Here is a 6,000-nt window from a genome sequence, read left to right on the forward strand (position 1 = left end):
TGTTTTTAACGCTATTTCTATTGTTATTATTATTATTGTTTTTATCACCATCATTATTATAATAATCATCATTATAATTGATATCATTATTATCACTCCCGTCATTGCTACCATAACCGCTACCATTATCTCCATTTTCACTGTTATTAACAGTAATTTTGAATTTAATTTTATCACAACTATTGGTAACATTATATTTAATGTTTAATTTTAATGTTTACTTTTAATTTTGCCTTTATTTTTATTTTATTTATTTTATTTTATTTTTCTTAATATTAATTTTTTCATATTTAATTTTACATCTAATTTATTTTCAACTTTATTATTACTACGATTATTATAATTGTCATTACTATTATCTTCCGTACTATTATAATTACCCTACTATTATTTGGTATATTTTTACCACTCTCATAAGTAGCTATGGTTTCCTTACTCCCCTATTTTAACATCAATATGTATATTAACCTTTTACATCAAGTTATACGCACGCATATTCATTGTCACCCTAATCTCTGACTGCCCCCTTATGATCATACTCCCTATATCATAACAGTAGAAACTTATAAATATATTGCCGCATATCACCTTTCAGTTTTACAACCTGACATAACCCCCTCCCCCCAAATTAATAAAAATTATCTACTCCATAGAAAATAGACACCCCACAAACCGTTAAAATAAATTACCACACAGTAGCAATGCACCCCTTATTTAACCATAATACATAAACCCCTTAGTCTCAATACCATGTTAAAGACCATATATATTCTTATACATCATACTATATATAATAAGCTTCTCCTTATTTATTTAGAATTCAATAAAGCTTCCCACAACATTCTATAATTCCTCGTAATCTTTGTCATCCCTAATGAACCTTACGCTAGACGCCGCATCTCCCCCATGCTACCTAGCACCTTCTCTACTCTTCTGATGAGAAGCAATATATGAATAAAAAAATATGAAGAAAAATTGATAGTTGTGTGTATGACAAATGGTTTATGATTCAGTACTTTAATCTCAAATTTTTAACACGTACCAGTTTTCGATGCCTGGCCAGAAGTGTTGAATAACGGGGGGGGGTATATATTATCTGTATATTCATGTACGTATATATGCGTGTATTTAGATATCTCGGTTATATTATATGCGAGTATATATATATATATATATATATATATATATATATATATATATATATATATATATATAGTCATCCACATACAGTACTGGTTCGCTGTATCACAGTGTGACTAGACAGGAGACTACCTCAAGCCAGGATCGAAACCCGACCGCCCCCACGACAGTCAAGGCTTCGAAGCATTATGCTAATCGACATATATATATATATATATATATATATATATATATATATATATATATATATATATATATATATATTTGTTATTAAATCACGCCAGTAATTTGTTGGAACATCTTAGTGTTTTCTGCTCTACCATCAGAAATAAACATGTAAATTCAAGTGAACTTATTTATGAAACCAAACAATTCAGACAACGATAAAAGTATTTAAAACATGGATATTATAAATGATGCAAGCATCTATTTCGTGGCCTCATTCTTAATGTATTATCAAGTAGATTATCTAGTGCATGAATTTTACATTTAAGAAACAGTTCTAACTGTAACCGATTGACGTTGACGTATCCAAATAGTTGTCGACAAAATAGTTTGTTTCAACAGTTGTAGACAAACCTAACACATACCTGGTTTATATATAACACATTTATTCTCTCAATTCCGGCCGGCATCTTCAGCGATTACAACGTCTTCACATCTTGGCTGTGTCGGAAGGCGCCACTCCCCGCGTCATGAGAAGAGACCAACTCCCCACTGAGTCGTCCGTTTTCCCCGGCTTTAAGCTAATAACTGACTAAAATATGCTCCAATCTACGTATCATCAGGTGTCTAAAACCCCAACTCTGACGTAAGCCTAAATTAAGTTTTTCGTTTACGCAAATTAAAATTGCTCCAAAACTTTGTTTACCTTCATTTTCCAAGTTAACATTCTTTTGTAGCCTTTATTATTTCAACTGTCTCTCATATTTCTCCAATCTAATTGTTTGTATTTTTCTAATCTTAATCATCGATCCGGCGATCCACCGTCGCTCGGATAAATATTAATAATAATAGTGCATTGAAACTTAGAACTGCCTGAAACAGTTAACACATATACTATGCTGTTATCACCGCCAAAAAGTCACAGTATTACAGAATGAGTTGCACTTTCAATAAATTGGTGAACTGTAAAACGAATGCTGTTTTCTGCCTGATACGATTTTGATGTAAATTAATGCAAAATAAATAGTTTCGGTTTTAATGCAAGGCTCATTCAGTAAATGTAGACACATCGTATTAACAGCCGGACACCTAAAAAAACGTAAAGTAATCGAAATAAGAATATTGACGATTCCTTGTGCCTATGTAAAAGAATACGGGATACTTATCTAGTAATAATATCGCAAGGCATCGAGTTACCAATCCAATTCGTTAGCTAAGTTGTTTAGCAAGTTTAATAACAAGTTTAATCAGATTACAGAGAAAAGATTTAAGGAGAAATTTCTGCTTCGTTTTAACAGTGGCGGGGAAACATATGAAAATACAACGCTCGACTAAACAGATTATTTATCCCTGGTAGAACACGAAGGGAAAACTAAATTACAGTCTATTACATTGGAAAATATTCAACAATTGTTTCTTCTGCATAAAAAATATTAATCGGATGTGTATCTTTTTTTATTATTTTGTTATTAAATAGTAATTTGTTGGAACATCTTGTTATTAAATAGTAATTTGTTGGAACATCTTAGTGTTTTCTGCTCTACTATCAGAAATAAACATGTAAATTCAAGTGAACTTACTTATGAAACCAAACAATTCAGACAACGATAAAAGTATTAAACACATGGATATTATAAATGATGCAAGCATCTATTTCGTGGCCTCATTCTTAATATAGATTTCAACTTTTATTTTACTTAAATAGGCTTATAACTATACTATTTTTCAATACATATTAATATAATATACTTGCAGACACTAGTGATTCATGCTGCCGCAATCATCAGTATAGGAGTATATAAATACTGCTGGGCTACACTATAAGCCTTGATTTTACAAACTTGCGTTTTTGCAATCAGCCTGATGAGTAATTTATTCAATTATGAAGCCATATAATAGGGCTTACCATAATTCAGGGAGCGATTAGAGAAATCGAACATACTGGACGTTTATATATGGTACAAGCAACAAATTCACAGCTTTACTCTTAATTCACAAATAGAGCACAACTTTAATTTTACTAAAATGGGCTTCTAACTTTAATATATTTTCAATAAAACAAATATTTATTTTATAGTTGATATTTATTCTTATTTATATGTATATTTATAGGTATGTATATGCATATATATATATATATATATATACGTCTATATATGTATGTATTTATATATATAGCAATATATAACGTGGAAAATTTTTAAAAACTTTAAGTGTCGAATGTAATTATAAAATCATTTTTTATTTATTTTATTTTTTTTTTGCCGATATTTCGGTAAAAAATACCCTCATCTGGGTAGGAACTCCTATCCGTAAGTTTTTTTAAATTTTTATTTTCTTCATTTTAGTGTTATACTGGAAGCATTGCCTCAGAGTAGAAGAGAATAAAAATGTTCATCTTGTTTCCGTAGATACACGTGTGTTATGCTCCGGTTTTTGAGCAGGAATTTAAATGAGAAGATGGTAACACTTTTTGTAGAGACACATTTTTAAATGGAATTTAAATGAAATTAAAATTTAAAAAAAAAAGAAAAACATTTAAGCGCGAATATAATGATAAAATATTTTTTATTAAAGGCACTTCAAAAAGTGTGTGACCATTTTCTCGTTTAAATTCCCGCTCGATAACTGGAGCATATTATACATGAATCCACCGATATTAGACGTACATTTCTATTCGCTTCTACTCCGAGGCATTGCTTCTACTATAAAACACATCAAAGGCTGTAAATGACAAAGTTCTCTCTGATTCTCTCTCCTGTGATCTCGAGCGCGTGGTTCAGCGGGAAAAGACGTGGCTGGTTACCTTTAATGCATCTAAAACCAAACTCCTATTTTTACATCATCAACGCTCTGATCCCCATCTGGCATCAATTGAAATGGATGGCTCTCGTCTAGGAGAAGCCCCGTGTTTTGACAAGCTTCTGGGTTTGTTCTTTACTCCTGATCTGAAATGGAACACGTACATCAAGTCTGTTGCCAAGGTCGCTGGAAAGATGGTGGGATCCTTCTACCGCTCCAGAAGATATCTCACTACTGATGCAATTCTCTATCTATATAAAAGCCAAGTACGTCCAAGGATGGAATACTGCTGCCATATCTGGGCAGGACCTGCTAAAAACAGCCTATCCTGCCTTGACAGAGTACAAAATAGACTTCATGGCTTAGTGGGGGATGTCCTTTCCTCTACCCTGCAACCTCTCTCCCACAGAAGAGACGTTGCGAGCCTATCCTTATTTCATCGTTATTTCCATGGCAGGTGCTCGTCTGAACTCCAATCTCTGGTCCCCTCTCGCCAATCTTTCACGAAAAACACCCGTCTAGCTGAATCAACTGTGAAAAATTTCCCCCACTCTATATCTGTACCTAAATCAAAACGTGGATTCCATGAACAAAGCTTCTTTCTTAGAACTGTAAGCCTGCTTCCCACCTGACTACAACTTGGATGTCTTCAAGTCCAACGTTAACAAATTCCTAATGAACCGCCCCCTTAAGTAAACACTTCATCAAATCTCCACACTAATGTACTGTACTTGCAATAATCCTTATCCCTGAGTGGCTTCCGGGCCTTGATAAGTGGTGACCACCGTGTAAAAAAAAAAAAAAATTAAAAAAAATGAACAAAAGAAAAATAAAACTTACGGATCAGATTTCCAACCCTGATGAGGCTATTTATTAGCGAAATATTGGCCAAAAAATAAATTAAAAAGATAATTTTATAATTACATTCGACAGTTAATAATTTTTCAAATTTTTAATTTATATATATATATATATATATATATATATATATATATATATACATATATATATATATATATATATATATATGTATATGGATATACAATATATATATATATATATATGGATATACAAACTAAAATCAGAAATATCCACATCATCAACCAAGAACCAACATATGTTCGCTCCTGACATGAGAAACTTGGAATTAAAAACTTCATCCTGAAATTAATTGCGGCGTTAAACCTTCTTTTCCCCAAAAGGTGAAGTAAGTCCACTCTATTCTCATCCCAGCGTTGATATCCTTATTAAATTGCAAAATTTCCCACAACCAACCGTAACGCGTTTCCTAGAATCAGCACTTAAACTGAACAAAGACTGTATTTCTCACAAAGCAACTTTTATTTACTTTTTTTTTTAATATTTTCGATACTGCTTTGCACTCAACAAGGACCAAAAAAACTTTGCAAAATTTCTCCACTCCTTTGACTTCAAGAACATATTTATCTGTAGTATTTTTTATTTTATTTATTTCTTTTCTTTTTTACTTGGTCCTTTTATATCCTTATATTTTTATATCCATTTTATTACCTTTTTTGTCCTCCTATATTTAATTAGTTTATATTTCTTATATCTTTATTATTTATGATGTTTTATTATTGCTCTATATTTGTTTATATCTATTTATCCGATACTCCTTTGTATTTTTATCCCTTTATTCTACCTTCTGTTTATCCTCTATCTTATTCACTTAAAATAATTTGTCTATATTGTATCCCTTATAATTTATCCCCGCACATTTATTTTCTCACTATTATTTCTCATAATTTATATGTCTTTTAAATTTCTGTTATAGTTTCAGATACCCCTTCTAAAATACAGTGACACGACATAGACTCTCTTATTTCATGTAAAGCCGTTTCCATAGCTATAAGCAATTAATTTTCCGTAACA

The sequence above is a fragment of the Euprymna scolopes genome, chromosome 39 (assembly GCF_053919585.1).
Source record: "Euprymna scolopes isolate OS-2025 chromosome 39, ASM5391958v1, whole genome shotgun sequence".
Taxonomy (NCBI): domain Eukaryota; kingdom Metazoa; phylum Mollusca; class Cephalopoda; order Sepiida; family Sepiolidae; genus Euprymna; species Euprymna scolopes.